The sequence below is a fragment of the Anas platyrhynchos genome, chromosome 3 (genome assembly GCF_047663525.1).
Source record: "Anas platyrhynchos isolate ZD024472 breed Pekin duck chromosome 3, IASCAAS_PekinDuck_T2T, whole genome shotgun sequence".
Lineage (NCBI taxonomy): Eukaryota > Metazoa > Chordata > Aves > Anseriformes > Anatidae > Anas > Anas platyrhynchos.
In genome coordinates this window covers 38818948-38837082 of record NC_092589.1, presented here as the reverse complement: position 1 = coordinate 38837082, position 18135 = coordinate 38818948, and the positions used below count along the sequence as shown (strand labels likewise).

General features: G+C 44.0%; 1 protein-coding gene across 2 annotated transcripts in view; it reads left to right on the top strand.

Annotated features, from left to right (window-relative positions):
* TTC7A (tetratricopeptide repeat domain 7A) overlaps positions 1-18135 on the top strand; it is a 165165-nt gene that overhangs the window by 131566 nt on the left and 15464 nt on the right. The window lies entirely within an intron of this gene.

The following is an 18135-nucleotide window of genomic DNA, read 5'->3' as shown; positions in this document are numbered from 1 at the left end:
AGGAATTCTATATCCTAGTGACTGCCTTAAGTCTTTGCTAGCAGATTTGTATTCCCTAGCATAAATCTGGGCCTGATTAGGATTGCAGGCGGCCCTAAAACTGACAGGGTATCAACGCACAAGAGGACAAATGTACAGTGAAGTGATGATTGAGACCAAATCATAGAACCTACAGGCAAGAGATGAGAGAGTTGTAATAATGAAAGTTCAGTGCACAGCCAGCAGATGAATAGCTCATGCATATGTCAGGAGTTGAGCAAAAAAACAGCTATGCATATACCAGACTTGTATGCTTAATGGGGCAATAATATTGCTTTGTTGTGATCCAGCCTTTACAAAATCTGTGAAGATAGGAAGATGTGCTTTGTTCAGATGGTATCATGACTTCAGACAAGTCACCAGTATCAGAGCAGCCATCAAGTTAGATGCCAACACGATACAAATAGCTTTCATTTTTGTCTTATTTTATGTGCAAAGCCACATACTGTGTCTTCCCATTTCACTTGCTTGCAATTTTCTGAAACTGTAGTCATTTGGAATAACATTTTCTGAGATGCACATCTGCTCTGGCCCAGTTTACTTTGGAAAATGTCACCCAACATGGCTTAACTGTTTCTGAAAATGAGGCTAGAGAAAATACTTTAGAGGTTTCGGTGACACCTTCTTTATAGTGCTTTAATGTCCCCAGGTTTTGTCAGGAGTGAGTGGTTTTTATAACATATTAATGTGCTTTTTACCATCCATAAGAAAATCCCTGAGGTTGCCCAAGTTACAGTCTCAAGAACCACATTCTGTATATGCTTATTAGATATGTATTTCTGAAACCTCTAAAGAGTCTGTGAATGCTCCTTCCCCTCAATCCCCTGTAAGCTTCAGGGAGTAAAATCAAGGAAGAGGCAGAGAAGTCAGTGAGATGAGGAGTTCAGGGGACAGCAACTGATTCTGTGAGCAAGTAAATGAAAAAATGTACTCAAAAGAGAATAATAGAAACAAAGATAGCAAATTAGATACAATGAGGTAATAACACTGTTTATGGCTGGACTGGCGAGAAGAGTGAGACTGGGTTAATAAATGAGACAGAGATGTATGGTTAGAAGGGTGGGCATGTTGGAAAGGATGGATTAGAAGGGGTTGGTGTTATGAGAGGCACATAGAAACATGAACCTGTGAGAGTACTTCTACTGCATAGCCTTTGATCTCCTTAAAATCCCGAATCTTTCCATTCTGGTGCAGGCAAATATCAGTGAAAATCACTTGCTTAAGTGTGTGCCTCATCTCCTTTAGCTTGGCTCTGCATGCAGGCAATGGTTTACACCTGCTAGCTAAGATAGCAAAGGTCTGGTCTATCCCTGCTGATGTGAAGCATGGCAGTAGCTCTAGGATGCCACATAATGGCATTCCTTTCTGTGCTTTTCCAAAAGCTAGGAAATTGCACAGAGCAAGTTCAAAGCATCTGATGAGCACTACAGAAAAGCCTGTAAAGAAATTAATCATTCTGCCTTCAGAATAGAGCTTGAATCATGTGCAGTAAACAAGGCTTTTATGGCTATGCATCAAATAGAAAGGGCAAAAATAAAATATTGAGTAGCTCCTAGCTAAGTGAATTTGTCTTGTGTACTGAGTGAGACGGTGTCCCCGTGGAGAACTTAGGCTGGGTTTAGGTAATTGAAGCCACGGTGTAGCAAGTGGTAAATTCTGCATCTCTTTGAGGCCATCAAAAGGAGACTGGATCCTTTCTGATTCGTATGCATTATCAAAATGCTAGCCATAGTGTTAATAAAAGTACAGGTTCTTGAGCACAGTTTGTTCTGTCCCCTACTTGAGGGAAATACACATCGTGTTACTCAAGAAGCCAAACTAGATTATCAGCTAGCTCCAAGTAGCTTGAAACTATGCAAGACATTAAATTCACACATGCAGTTTCAGTGCTGGTCTCCCGCAAAATATGAGCACTTAGTTTTCCCTTTGTAATAATGCTGTTGTGGGCGTGTAATAATTTAGGGTCTGGTAATGAGAACTACTGTCTGACTTCGTGCCATTACCATCCAACTGACCTAGTCCACTTTAAGGGAAAACTCTGCTGTAGACAGTGCTGGCTCTCCCTGGTGTAGCAGCATCAATTAGCAAAGTAGTCAAGCCTCTTCCCCAGGGCTCTCAGAACTAGGCTGTCAGGGCTATATTTGGAAAGCTCCAACTTGAGGAGCATTACTGGCTCCAAATGAAGGGCACGGATCGAGCAATGAACACGTCCAGCGGGTGTCAATAAGTTTTACACAGGGAAGGGTCACCACCATAGTAAACACGAGCTCTTCCTCTGCACAGCTGAAAACAGATGTGTTTTACTGTGGCTGGAGGGTGTTTACAATAGCTGTCAAATGTGTGTGCTTTCTGTATAAAGCTCACTGCTTAGACCCTTCGAAACTGCACATGCTACAGGACCGCACTTCTCTGTAGGAAGTAAGACTTGCTGGGCTATTTTTTTCCACATTTTTCCTCGTTCTGTCTCACGTGTTTCAATCTTCCCTCCCTTTGATAAAGCAGTCCCATTCTTGTCCAAATAAAGCTCTTCCTGGGGCCTTCCTTGCAAAGACGTGTTTTAGTTAAGGGAAGAAGAAAGTCACGTATTTAAAAGGGAAGGAAATGGGCACCCTCATCTCCGTCACTATGTCAGATTTAACGAAAACAACAAAAAATACCCCTGAAACAAAGAAAAAATGAATTTTCTTGACTCGTACTTGAGTCTTACAGATTGCAGTGAAAGATTGTAATGATCCCTCAATTCTCTTGAAGGCTGGGGCAAGGATGATAAGGTTGTTATCAGAACGCCATACAGCTGTCTTCACTGCCTGACCACTATGCTTGATAGGGAAATAAAGTGAAATATATATTGGTTTTTAATAGATACTGTTTTTCATTTGGTGAATTTTTGTCAAGGTTAAACTGGAAAGCAGTCTTTATAATGTATTCCAGTGTTCTATTATGACCACATTAATAGGTGGAAAATATAATCTAGTGAACATTTTAATTTTCTGCCTGGTCAAGTCAAACAGAACATGACTTTTCAGGTAACACCAGTTGTGCTAATCATGAGTTCTGCTTGTTCTTAAGGAGACTTCCAACTATACCATGAAATTTAAGATTGGCAGCCACACAGAAGGGCTGTAGAGTCATAAAGTGCCTTCCAGCTGAAGTTGGAAATACATGCTTCCCACTCACCTGAATGCAAGTCAGCTAAGACGAGCTGACAGATTGACAGTAGGCTGCTCTGTGACCTTCGTTTCCTGAGATGAACATAGATTTTGGCCTTTCCTCAGGCAGGCCGGGTTTCCTTCTGGAGAAGGTTCTATAGTGAATGGAGTTTGGGGAGGTAACAGCCACCTAACAGCGTTGTGGAATTGTTGAGGTTGGAAGGGACCTCTGGAGGTCCTCCAGTCCACAGCCAGCACCACGTCTACCTGGATTTTAAGTATGTCCAAGGGAGAAGTCCTCAAAGGACATACTAAACATAATACTGACGTTGCTGTACTGGGTCAGACCAAAGGTCCATCTAACCCACCTCTTCAACAGCAGCCATAAGGAAGCTCCTTGGAAAGAATGAGAGCAAGGCAAGTGCGTATACTTCCTGACATTATGACTTGGGACTTGCTGAGGTGGATGTAGGTTTTACTTGTTTAGTAAGTCATAAGTCACAGTGCATTTCTCCTTCTTGAACTTCTCTGGAGCCCATGTTAGCTTTCAGATTCACCATATCCTTCAGCAAGACCACTCACAGGTCTGCTTTGTGCTGTATAACTTCATATATAAATTCAGTATGTTCCCAGTGCTGCTCATCATAGACACACCAATGCATTTCATGTTCCCTGTTCTTCCTTTGGAAGACATAGCACACTGCTGTTTGTTATTCATCCCCCTTCCCATCAATGATTTGGTAGGTAACTAACATAGAACCAGTTTCATTACTTCCATTATTGCTGTTGCCTCTCTCTGAGCTTTTTATGCTTCTTTTTAAGAAGAGCAAACTGAAGGAAATAATGTGGTTAGGTTTAATATTTAGCTTAGCTTCAAACACAGTGCTATAGAATCAGTGTTTAAAAAAACACCTTACTGTCCTATGGTGGTCTTCTCATGTAAATTATTACCTATACAAATACAATGCTCTATTCCAAATGTTTTGTATTACCCGTCTCGTTACCACAGCTCTTTTTCCATCTTCTTGTGCCTGTAGGGGCTAGGCTTTTTTTCTGAAAGGTCAGAAGCTCTAATGAATGGATTGTGATTTATGATAGCAATGAGCAGTGTAACAGTGTTATCTTGGGTCCTTGCAGAACTGGCATCCCAGGCTGTGAATACAGCAAGCGCACAGTTCTAGTCTTTGATATATATTTTTCATTCTGCTTGCCAGAGACATCCTTTTAGCCGATGGAACACAAATTTCTCTCTGCTGATAATGCTAGAAGCTGAAGAGTTTGACTAAGAACAAGTTTTTTGTGTAGATTATGGTCCTTTTGTATAAGATAAGTGCCTTGCTTTTGGTTGGATTTGAGCCTTCTAAAAATTATCCAGTGCTTTGTTTAAGTCTTCTGCTCTTCTTAATTGTTCAGTTGGATGCAAGAGCAGAATTAAAAAAAAAAATCTTTACAAAGAGACTTGGACTGTTTAATTTGGCCTTCATTGTGTACTTAGGATGCAATTTCATGTTCATTTTAGTAGACGAGTCAACCTATTGTCTCCAGACTCACATTTGGTAGCATCAGGATAATTTGAAGACTACAGTTTGCACTGATTAGAACATGGAAATGAATTATTTCTGTTCATTTATTTCATTTTACCTCACAGTATGGTGCATGCATCCTTGTTTTCAAAGGCATCCATTCACATAATAAAAACATGGCTTGATTGCTTAATATTTTTAAGGCTGACATGCGTTACTTCCTTGGGGATTCGTTTCATGCTGGCATGAAGTAATCATATAAATCATGAGGAGGATTCTCGGCAAGGCTAAATTATCATAGCTTTATCATACCAAGGTCTATGTCTCATAAGGTATCCAGGACACTAATTAAAAGCATTTTTACCTTGAAAGCCGAAGTTAAAATGCTTTCTGTGCTTAAATGTGGGAACAAAAGAGCATAGTTTTCACATTAATGCAGTTACTTATCATCTAAGGAGCTGCTTTATGTCCTCAGTTTATCCGTTTTGTTTGCTGTTTTGCAGATAAGTATGTCATGGTCTGTTCCCATTTTCTAGTGACATTTCTTGCTCAGGTTTTTCGTATTTGTGTACAGAGAATTGAACATCACAATTAAAACGCATCCCTCTGCAGTTAGGAAACTCTGCATTTGTCCTAATTGTAATTAGGTGGATAATTGCGTCTAGAGACGGAATGAATGACCCATTTAATGTGTTCTGGAGACAGTTCTTTCTAGCTGCATTTGATGCCACCCTGCTTTTGTTCTGGCACAGATGATAAGCAGAGTTAGAGCCCAGGTAATTTCAATTAAGTGGACAGGTGTACTACTTTCGTGATAAATTCTGAGAAGAGTTTTCATTATCACAGCTTCTGCATTTACAAATATTCAGAGGGAATCTGTGAGAAATTGCTGTCATAAGAACTTGAATTTCAGCAGATAATGACTGCAAAATGAATGTCAAACTGTTCTTTGAGATACAAAAATGTTGCAGCTTTCCTAGTTAAATTATTTTTTGTTAAGTCTTTCAATCCGTGGACTCATTTTATGTTCTTGAGCAATGCATTTCCAAGCTGTAAGTATGTCGCGACATTTTTCTTAACTTTAAATGTGTTTCTTGCTTATGTGTGTCATGTTTTTCTACCAAAACTCTTCAGGCCGGGTCCTTGCTACCGTTACGCGGCAGGGTGGGTCCTTCCTCTTCCAGACAGCAGAGAAGTGCAACTCCTTCATTTCCCATTGAAGGCAATTCACGGAGCAGGGCTGGGGAGGAGGTGGAGCCCTGGCACTCACATCCCCTCCACGGCCGGCTCCAGCTCCGCCGCAGTGTCAGCTGTGGCTGTGTGTCATGCTTCCCTCTAAACCTCCATAAAACAGGGATGAAACTACTAATCCACTTCATCTGGGGTTAGCGGAGCTTAATTAATATCTGTGCATACTTTCAGATGACAAGCTCTCTGTAAGCACGAGATCTTATTTTTTCTAATTATGCGTCTTGAATCCTGTGGTGCTCTGTTCACTTGGGCTTTTAGACCACAAATTGTTTTGGGCACAGTGCTGCGACTGTTCAGCCCAAACGATGCGCTTTACTGCTCTGAGTACCCTCGTGTCCCTAAATGTAAGTAGTGATGAAAACATTATTGCAGTGGGAGTGGGATTTAGAAGGCAGATCTGTGAACTACTTCTTCCTCTCCCAAGGATTTGTTTTCATTAGAGGAGTCTGCCTTGCCTGTAGGTTGTGAGTTCCCCTCCGTTGTATTGATGAATTGTTATAGCCGTGCTCTGAAGGACAGAGTAAACAGGAGCAAATGTGAATCTGAAGACTTTCTAGCACAGCCCTCTTCTCTTCCTGGGGATAAGATATGACAACGCCTGCAAAAAATAGCTTTTTGTGGGGGGAGGGAGGGAGGGTGCTTCCTTTCTGCTCTGACAGTGAGTGTATCCTTCTGCTCTGCAGACTCAGTGCAAGCAGAACATCGTTGTGCCAGCACAGTTCTGCAGTTTCCCCTGGTGAGACGCGTTTTGGATTTTTAAGGAGAGAGATGACAGACCTAAAGGTAGAAAAAGCATTAGAGTAGACAGTCATTACAAGTCTTTCCAGAAATGGAGCAACCTTGAACAAAGTGCCTTTTTTTTTTCTTCTTTTTAATTAAGTAAGTAATAGTGACAGTCAACGGGAGATTCTAGCAACCCAAAGGAAGACCAGTGACGTCTTCGGTGATGCAGCTTGGAGAGCTACAGTCTGGGACTCTCTTAGGTCTACCTAATATGGAGTGTACGAGAAAACACTGGAAGGATGCATTAAGAAACTGTTTGCTAAGACCTACTCTCCAGCAGGATATTTTTGGACCACTCTGCCAGTACAAAACATTCAAACAGTTTAGCCCGCCCCATAAGTATTCCCTAGAAATATTAGGGGAGGTGGGGATGCTGTTAGCAAGTTTTCTCACAATCTTCTTTCTGTTCAGCACTGCAGTTCTCCAGTGCATGTGGGAACAAGTAAATGGTGACATGTAGGTGTGTAAGAGGAAAGGGGAGGGGAAGGAGTTGTAAGGGTGTAGAAGAGGCTGCAAAAAGCATGGAGCTGCTTACTTTGAAACACCAAGGTAAAGCATAGACCACAGACAAAATCACTTTTCTCAGCCATTGTTTGCTGGCCACACAGCCACAACAGATTGTTTCTTCTCTTCCATCCTTCTCTGCCTCGTAGATTTCTGCAGATGAGCCCAGCCTTGATTTGCAGCAGACGGCTCTTTCAGTGCTATTTATTTGCTATTTCATCCAAGAAAGGCAAAATTCACTACAGAGAATCTGAAAGTGCACTTAGGTCAGAAGCTTTTTCCAGTGGTGTTGAAAGAGGATCTGAAAACACTCAAACCATCCAGGACCAAGAAATCAGGAGGAACTCCTCAGCAGTTTGGAAAATACGACTCCTTAAGCAGGGACTTAGTATAGGTTTCCTGTTTGTGACATTTTTTATGTGTTGAGAAGACTCCTCTTGCATTTTTCTTCTCTTCCTTGTGCTGCTGTAAAGCTCCAGACTATCAATGAGCTGCTGTGTCATATTGCTCCTGTGACTTTTGCCTATATTTTTGCCAAAAGGCTGAAGAGAGAAGCCCTGGCTGGAAAAAGAGGTGGGGGAATTAACATGTACAATGGTCGGGGAAGGGAGAGACTAGAAGAGTCTGACTTGTCAGGGTAGCAAACAAAGTCTGGGAAGGGAGACATTTGCTGTCTGCAGCTACATGTGGAAACAAATAGTAAACTTGGAGAGCGAAAATCTGCGTTGAGTAAAGGGTGATGCTTATATTTACCTGCTATGTGTTGGTGCTGGAGATTTAAGAGGGTTAAATCAGAGCCATCCTAGCAGAGAGGTTCTGAAGCAGCCTTCCAGCAGCAGGAGATGTGGGAGGAACCACGTCACCCCGTTACGCTGGAGTGTGATGGGTTTAGGAGAGGGTTCTCGGGAGGAAGGGAGCAGCCCCCAAAGTCACTGTAAATAGGACTTTAACCCAAAACAGTTCTTGCCTCTTTTGTGCACAGGCTAGATGCCCAGACCACTAGTGACAATGATCATGCTCTCCTCCTGCATGACCTGAAACTCAGCGTCCAGCTAAAATGCCTTGCAGGCCCACCTGCAGTCCTTTCTTCCCGTCTCCTTTTTCTGTCGAAGATACTCTATTCCCAGAAGCATTTTTGTAATTATATTGAGTTGTATTATTTTTTAAATTAGATGTGCAGTTTGAATGTTAGTAGGGCTGACCTCCATTTCTTATATATATTTTAATGAGTTGTCAAGTGACTTCTGTGTATCACGGAGTGGTGTGATGGATGTCGCTGGAATCAGGAGAGTTGCACTGAAATTCCCTTAAAAAAATAGCCAGCGTTGTGGCAGCTCAGCTCTATTGACAATAACGTCAAGTCGGGTTTAATAGCGTAGTTCCTTATTGAATGAGTCCACCCTGTAGGAATCATCGTGACCTTCCTGTGTGTGCGCAAGATAAAAAATCAATGTTAATCCCTTGGGAGGAAAATGGAAGATGAACGGAACAGTTGAGTGAGCCTAATGAGAATCAGATGGCAAGAATGTTAATTTGGAAAGCGATACTTGTGTAAGCTGTCCGAAGACACAGTGCAGCAGTTTCCATATATCAGCGATTGCCATGTATTCTCCTCAGATACATATCTGCAAGATGTGACTGACTGGATTTGCGGCCCTTCTATGGCTTCCGGACAGAACAACAGGGGGTTTCGAGTTAATCACCTTTCGGTGGGGAGATTTATGACCGCTGCAGTTAGCTGAGCCTTTCCTCCGGCAGGAAGGCCATGGGCTGGAGACAGTCGCTGGGCGCAGCATCCCAGCTGCATAATCAGAAACAGGCTCGAGCAGCTCGGGCTTGCGGTTGCTCTCCGGAGTCATGCAGCTCACTGGCATTGTCGAATATAATGTTCGCTTCAAGTCGGCTCTCGTTCCTAGTATTTTTGGAAGTTGGGTGGGTAGTAATTTCTCTGTCATGCTTTGCTTAATAGCCATCAGCTTTGTAAGGAATAAACAAAACAATGGGCTTTTATTCTCCCTCCTTCCTTCTGCGAGTCTGGGGCGGCAGCTCCATTTTAACTCCTTTTGAGCAGTAGGTGAACATGCACATTGCCTTTAGCTTAGGCAGATGTGCCCGTCACTCTCCCCACCTGGTTCCCAGAGAAGAGGGACTGCTCCAAGGCTGGTGTGGAGCCCTTTTGGTTGGGCTCCTGCTCTGCAGTGCCTGGTGGAAGAGTCTGTCGCTGTCCTTCCCTGAGCGTCAGGGGACCATGTAATCAAGGTGGGTGTCTGTTTGTAGAGACCACATACCTCCAAATCAGTCACATGAGGCTGTTGAGTGTCTCCTAATGCAAGGTCTAAAGCAGGAAATGAGGAGAAATCACCCTGAATAGTTCCAGAGAAATTACTGCATTGATGTTTTCATATTTAGCCTGATTCTCTCATTGCTTGCGTTGGCCTGTTCAGCATTCATTGTAACACAAAGAGTAGGCTCGTAAAAACATCCGTTTGCCAGTTGCATCACTTACCGGGCTATATCTGCTTTCTAAGATTGTCTCCAGCATTAGAGGCTGCGAATAAAAATCAGCAGGAACACAAATGGCAGCATCTCAGTAGTGCCAAGCTGTACAGTGGAGATTATTTGTTGACGCTTTTTCTGCCAGCATTGACTAAACAAAGATAAGAACGTAAATGCTGCGGCAGAGCTTCCCAAACAGGATTACAGGGGTGATAGGAGCCTGCACTTTGCACTACAGTAATAGGAGCCCATGTGGGAGAGATGTCAGTACCTGCTGCTCCCCTTATGTCCTAAGAGCAGAACAATGAAAGAAGAGAGATGTCTGTGGAGCTCTCTGTGATGTGTGCTCCTAAAAGGCATTCATCTTTTAGGGTTTGATTCATTAGGGTTGTACTGTGTGAGCGTTGCTTTGATTCTGCTAAAATCCTAACGTTGGTTAATGTGCCTCTGAGGGAGGGCCTCACATTGTAAGCCTCAGTAGGCTTCACGGCACACCAGGCAAGCTCAGTAAAAACTCTGAATTGAGTAGGGAACAGGCCTCCAAGTCAGCTAATTTTGAATGTCATCACGCATGGCACAAGGCTAATTGAGATACACAGAAAGTGCCATGTGCCTTTATAATTGTGTTTAGACAAGGCTTTCAGTGTTTGAGTCAGCTCGGCAGCGTTCCAGCTGATGAAAGTGTTAACGATACCTGACACCAGTGATGAGATGTGAAGAGCTCCTCGGATCTTGGCGCACATGTCGTGAGGCACGTTAGGATCACAGAATTCAGGTGAGAAAGGACCTTGCCTTCCGAGGTCAGCTCATCCCCCCTCCTGCTCACTGCGGGGCCAGCTTCAGATACAGAGCACGTTGCTCAGGGCTGTGTCCAGCTGAGTTTTGAGTATTTCCAAGGGTGGATATTTCACCACTCCCCAGGTTCATGTTTTGGTGCTGCACCACTGCTTATAAAGATTTTTTTCACGATATCTGTTCAATCAGAATTTCCCTTGCTGCCCATTGCAACTGAGAAAAGTCCAGTCCCATCTTTTTTCCAGTTACCCATTGGGTAGCTGAAGATGGCAGTTGGGTACCTCCTTAGCCTGGAGAGGGAAAAGGCTGAATGAATGCCCCTTTCTCTGACTTCTCATAATCATATGCTCCCCCACCATCTCAGTGGCCTCCACTTGCCCTTCACCAGTTTGTCATCATCTTTCTGGTACCGGGGAGCCCAAAACTGGAGGCAGCACTTCTGATCCAATCTCACAAATGCCACAGGGAAGGAAATAATTACTTCAGTCTGCTGTGATGCATTACCTAATGCAGCCCAGGATGCCATTAGCCTTCAGCACCGCTTGGGTGCCCTGCTGGCTCGTGTTCCCCGAGGGCTTTTCTGCAGAGCAACTTTCACCCCAGCTGGCACCCAGCCTGCACAGTTGCATGGGGTTATTCCATCCCAGGTGCAAGGTGTCACTGTTCACCAAATGCAAATCCTCACTCCGTTTGGTCAATGCTTAAACAAAACACAGAGCCACCATCTCTGAGTTATTCTGAGATTTTGGTTTCAACATCTTTTTTTTTTTCAGTAGCCCACAGTGCCCTTGGTACAGACACACAGGTCTGGCATCCTGTGAGCTGCAGCAGGGAGGTGCGTGCACGTGTATGTGTATACACACGCATGTAAATGATGTACCTCGGAGCTACCAGAAACAGGGCACCAGCTGGTGTTAGCAGGCCACGATTTGGTTATGAAACCTTAGCAGAAACAAGCATCTCCTGCTGCCCTTGGGCCGCCTCTTCTGCTTGGGGCTCTGATGCTTTGCAGAGGGGATGGGTCCCCAGCACCATTTACCAAGTGGGCTGTGCCCCAGGCTCAAGTGGAGTAAGAAAAGGGAGAGCCACATTCTCCAGAGGACTTTCTGTGCAGAATGAGCCAGGCAGGGGCAGCAGGAGCGTAGTTTGTTAGCAAGTGGTGATGCTGAGGCTGGCGGGGCGGGAGGCCCAGTGAGGGCAGTGCGGGATACCCGAAATGAGAATCCTCTGGGGAGCCACTACCCGTGCCTCGCCTCTGGTGTGCCTGGGGATCATGAAAAGCCACTGCTCCGCTTATTAGCTCATCAGATGCCGTTGCAAACTTAGCCTTGTGGTTTTGGTTTCTCCTTGTATTACAAGCAACAGCTCCCCCTTCTTCTCCACAACCTGTCAAGCCAATCTGCGTACCGCAGGCCCGAACACCTGCATTGAACATGACATGAACCAGCACTAAAGAGGCAGTGTGCGGCTGAAATATAGCACTTGTTCAGCACATCCACGCATAACATACCAAGCAGGCCAGGCCTAATTGGTAGCGAAGGATGAACGATGAATTGCATTTCAAATAAATTCTCAAGCAGCGCTGAGATTGTGATTATTATTTTTTTAAACAAGGAGGAGAAAGGTTAGCTTCATCCTTATGTAAATATTCCTCTGTGTGGTTTCCCAAAGCAGATGATGATGGCAAGCAGGTTTGGCACTAACGTGTGACTGTATGGTTTTTAATAAGAGAACAGTATTATTCCCTTGCATCTAAACCAAACCTCCAGAATTTCTGAACTTTCAGTTACAGTAATTTTTGTGCCAGATTGGCAGGCAGTGGTATTTTCTCTTTGTGGCTGTCACTTTCAGCTCAGCAGAGCACAGGAGTGACTAATACAGGCAAATGAAGCTAGGTCAAATTAAATGCATGCCACAAAAAAGCAGTCCCAAAATCATATATGATCCCATACTGCATCGTGAGGCTTGAAGCTTGACATTGAAAGAGATCACATAGGCTTAACATACAGCCAGACCCCACATCATTTCAGTCTTTTTTGAATTGAGTTTATGCACATAAGGATAGTTTGGGACAGGCTTCTGCAGGTACAAGCAGATACCAGGTCTCCTTTGGGCTTCAGTGAAAGTAAGAGATTTTGCACGTATTTCATGCATGTTAAGAGCAAAATTGCCTGCAGTATCTTCGGCACCAGGTTCATAGACCATTTAGTATCCTGTTTGCCTGAAAAGTGTCTTGCCTTGAGAGCAAGAAACGTAAGTAAATGTACAAAGAGAGTGATAAAACCCACAAGCCCTGGAGATTTCCAGACATCAGAAGGAGCAGACACTCTCATTTTAGGATTCCTTGCTGTTGTTCCTAGAATACTGCAAATAGGTCAGGCAAGCAACGTTGAAAGCTCAGAACTGCTTGTCACTAATAATAAATGACTGTGCAAATATGATATCTGTTAATTTCAAATATCTGCCATTTTAAATTATTTTTCTCTGGATATCACCATAGTCACCATCGGTTAGAAGAGCTCAGCTCTGAGAAATACGCTGTTATGTATTATTTGTTGGCTGACACAGCAGATCAGACAGCCTGGAAACATCCAGCATTTTTAACTAATCTCTTACTCTGACTAGTGAATGAAGAACAATCAAAGGAAACTGTTGGGAAGTAACCCATTGTTTGAAATCAGCTTTCCCAAACTAGCAGCTATAAAATAGCATTGGAAGCAGCAGCATTGCAAAGTAAAAATGGCATGTATGCAGGATCCTTGAGCCAAAAGACAGCCCTTTTAAAATATATATGTATTTTTAGCTTGGTCAGCTGTACTAAGTGATTTTATCAATGTAGCCAGTCTCTGGAACAAGAATGCTCACATAATGCGGTGTCAGTGCAGGCAGCTATGACAAGTCATGACGTATGCACGTAGCACAAACCCTTTCAAATCAAAATTAATGCAAATGAAATTCTGTAAATGGATTAAATCTTGATTGTCTTGTGCTACTCAGTTTGCTCTCACAAGCTGGCATCAAACTGGAACAGAAGAGCAGCCTCGTTGAAAGCACAGCCCTGCTATTTTTGCATGCTTTGAACTAGATGACTTGCAAACTTTTTCCATCTCAGTGGTCATAGAGCCTGTCATAGCTTGAGAAGAACCAGAGGGACTGCTCCTCTGCATCTCGCATTAGAAGAGAGCTCCCTTTAGAAGAGACTTGCTCAAATAGCACGGGGATGATGATGAATAGGGGGAGAGTTTCCAGTCCGTTTAAGTTTCATTTGAGCGTTTCTCTTCAGTACTGTCCAGCTTTGAAGACAGGCTGGGTGCAGGCGCCCAAAGTATCAAAATACTTGAGGCAGGAAAGGGATCAAAATCCAGCCAAAAAAAAAAAAACAAAACAGCAGGATAACATATAATGTGTGTAGGCTACAGACCTGCATCCAGCAAGGATTTATTGAGGCCAAAATAGCTACATCCTCATTTCAGGAAGCTCTTTAAGGCTGGAGAAAATGAGAGGGAAATTCAAGCCCATGGAGATGAGGAAAAAATTTTGTGTTACAGAACGTCTGGTTAAGAGAGACGGTGATAATTTCAGTAAATTTTTAATGAGGGACATCTTTATCTAGGAAGCGTATACTGTGAATAATTTTCAGAATTCTTTAAAATTAAAAGGAATTATGATGGCCTAGGTTTCTATGGCAGCACGTTCCAGTGCTTGGGGCAAGTGAGAAAAAGCTGTACTCCGCCGTTAGCACTACTCAGGCTTTAGATGTTAGATAGGATTTGTTCTCAACAAAGTGGGCTAGGGAACCAGTGGTGCAGGTGTTGAAGCGTAACCCCTCAACAAATGTGAGGGGAGGCCCTGGGAGAGGTTTTTAGGTACTGCTTCAAAAACTTGCAGGCAGTTTGAACACCCAGCTGGCAGGTAGACTTCAGGGCAAACAAGCTTCCACTGCAGCAAAGCAGATGGGCAGTGCAATAGCAGGGGTAAAGTTAATTTGAAAATAAAAGATTTGGTTTTTTTAATGGAATGCTTTTTATCTTACAAAAGTGCCTGCAAAATTCAAGTTGGTGTGTGTGGAACAAGCAGCTCTCTTTTGAAAGGCAGCCAGTGCAAGCTGCAGGGGCTGTGTTAAAAGTTGATGCCTGTTGGCTTTTACTTTAGGATCTGCTACCCCACTGGCCTGCTATCTTCAGCCTTTTCTACTACAAATTTATCTTAGTAACAGTATTGTCACCTTGTTTTCCCATTTTTTTCCTCTCCTTAGACAGCTGCAAGTGGCAAAAAGTGATCCTGGCACATTGCTGGTTAAAAAGTAGCCAGAGTATTGAAACTGTGCAGTAGCTCAATCTGAGCATGACCCGCTGTGGCTTCCTTCGTATGCATTTTGATATACTGCATTGTGAGTCTGTTTATGAGCAACAGAGCCTGTTTATGTATTCCACATTGTCCCTGTTATCCTCCCTACCACCACCACCCCAAATCAATATTCGCATCATGTGTTTGGCACAGGCATCTTGTGCTAGAGCTGTCTGGAGTTATTTTGGCTTGCCAGTGACCTTGTGAACGAGTTTGCCCAGCCTTTCAAAACCAAACCAAACCCTCAAGTATACCTTTGCAGAGTGTTTTCAGCCTAGTGCCAATGCAGGAATGAAGAAAACAAAAAAAAAGCTGATTTTCAGACTTCTCCTAAGTGTCCAGCCCCTCAGTGTCACACAGCTCCTGTGGCCACCCAGCAGCAAAGGCTGGGAGCAGAGTGGAGGCTGGGGAAGGGATCTCATTCTCCTGCTGGGCCAGTGGCTGAAAGCAAAAGACATGTTAAGCGAAGCGAGCTGAACTGCTCCTTCAGCAGTGCCGGAGGCTTACTTGCTTTATACTGCATTTAATTGTGTCATTTTGGACCCTAATCCTACACCCACGATAGGAAGGGCATTCTCCACCCATGCCTTAGTCCATCAGGAAAAAAAACCAACAACAACAACAACAAAAAAAAAAAAAAAAAAAAAAAAAAAAAAAAAAAAAAAAAAACAGGTCTTAACATCATGAAAACCAACCTAGCCACCCTGAATTCTCCTTTAAACCAAGCCTGAATAAGCGTGTTATTTCACTTGAAGTTCCAGTACAGAAACAAATACAAATCCAGTATCGCACACAATAAACTCTAGACAGTTAAAGCTATCCCCTAAAAACCACAAAATGGAGATGTGCAAAATCCTCAACCAGCCTCACCCCATTAAAGCTACTGAAGTTTTGCCAGCCTGTCCTCGCTGCAGCTCTAGACAAGGATTTAGGAGATCTTTGTTCCTTTGAAATCGTCTCCAGACTACCTGAAACCAGAGGCCTGGGATCTCCACAGAGCCATTGGGCATTGTGTTTATTTGTTTTCATCTGCGCATGAATTTCTTTGAAAATACCCAGCAGAGCAATAAGAAGGGATTGTTTTTAATCTTTAGAGATGATAGCATGCTGTTTTGCATCAAGGACATTCAGAAACAAAGCATCAGATAAACTGTGCTGGGAGATTTTGATACTTTTTTTTTTTTTCCTCCGGGCTTTTCTGAAAATAAAACCTATTCTGCGTGGAGCTCGCTGTTGATAAGGCGTCTATAGGTTTGTTTTGTCACCCTGCAAGCACCGACACCTCCACGCTGAGGCAATTTACATGGGTGCAGGTGTGGAAAGGCAGCTCGGCTCTGCTCAGAGCCAGGGCGGAGGGCGGGCAGCGTCCATGCAGCGACAGCTGGGCCTGGCCTCCAGCCAAGGCCGGCTCAACGCGATCGCAAGATTTCGGTGATACGGCATGGATTTTAGGTCGCCTTTCCAGGGGGAGGGTGGCTGGAGTCTCAGTTTTGTGCTCCCCTTGCCCTGCTGCTGCCTGAGGAGCGGGTTTAAGAGCAGGCCGTGCGTTCGTTGTGTCACGCAGGACAACGCGGTGGGCGACAGCACCTCCTGCCACCCAGATTTCAGTTAGTATTCATGAGTATTTATGTAGCTGCGAATCTATCGTTCCTCTTATCTGAGGTCTCTTGCATCCTTCCTGCCTGACTGAGCGAGGTTGTAACACCCGGTAATTATAAATCTCATTGACTGCCGTGCATTCAGGGCCGTGTTCCCTGGGAGCGCTGCTGTGAGGCGCGTTACCCCGGCGCCTGCCCTGGGCCGCTCCAAACAACGTTATCATAGCCCAGTAAATGCATTTATCTCATTTCACAGTGGGACATCGCCGCAGTACAACAAGGCCGATACACTCCAGTGTCCCTTTGAGGCAAGTGCTGGGTCGCTGCAGAGGTAGCAAGGGAGCCTAGGAGGGCAGTCAGGAGCCAGAAGCTCTGCTGGCAGTCCACAAAATTTCAGCAGCTTTCTCTGAACGTTTGGCTGCCTCAGTCTTTTCTGGCAAAACCATAAATACCTCAGACAAAATTACACGGTATCAATAAAACCCTTTCTTAAAGGTTTTTAAAGACAGCTGCTGTTGTGCCTTGCACTACGAACCGTAACGTGCTTCGATAGCATCCTTTCCTCATCGATTTGAGCGTAGTTAAGGTCCATACAGGTACTTCCCTCAGTCTTGAGGGGTTTATTACCACTATCCATCATGAAGCCCTACAGTCAAGAAAATACACAAAGCCCTGCCAATCCCCCACCCTCTCAAAAGGATTGTAAAACCTGAGAAGTGTCAGGCTCCCCCCCCCCAAAAAAAAAAAAAAAAAGCAACCCAGTAACATAAAAAAGAGAGAGAAAAGAGAAAAGAAGGATCTTCCTACTTCCTAGAAGAGCAGCAAGCACAAATGGCTGTTGCCATCCATTTTCTCAATTACTGTCAATGCACACAGTGCTACACGGTAGCCTAGGCAGTTGCATCCTCTTTGTGCTCAAGTAGGAGAGGAAAATGAGGTGCAGAGCAGCGATTCCCAGCAGGTGAGCAAGCCAATTGAGCTTAATTAGAAACATCCTGCTGAAAATGTAAATGTTTCACAAGTACATCATCCCTATCAGGGGCTGCTGCTGGAGCATGTGTTTTGCTGGGGCTTTGACACAACTATAACTAGTGATGCCCCTCTCACTCCCTCCCTCGCTCTGGCTCCAGCACTCCCCAGGCACATGGGTGCTTGGCCTGGTGCTGTGCCACTGCGCGGCAGCTCCTTGCCACCTTGCTGCCTCCCTGGGCATCTCAGACACACACACAGGCTGGTTCATCGGAGGTAGACCAACTGCTGTCTAAATATCCCCTCCACCCCATACAGCTTGAAAAGACCTCACAGTGTTTGTGGCTGGGTGGTTCTTTTGCTTCGGTCTGTGAGCAGCATTGAAATGTCTCTTATGTGTACATCTCTGTGTGATTGCAGGAGCTGCCCAGTTCGTTATATTTAGCCTTTTGAGTTTTTCCACTGTTCTGCTGAAATGATGAGCGATTGATTTTACCCTCTTTCCTGATGAACCAATATTTGTACTTGAGTGGTTTTCAAGAAAATTCATTCTTCCCCCCTCTAAATACAATGGCTTTCATTAGAGTACTGCCAAATGATGCAACCATGGGGCAATGTAAAATAACTCGTCTGTAGTGCAGGCAGCTGTGGTTCAATCTAAAGAAAAGATACACTACAGAA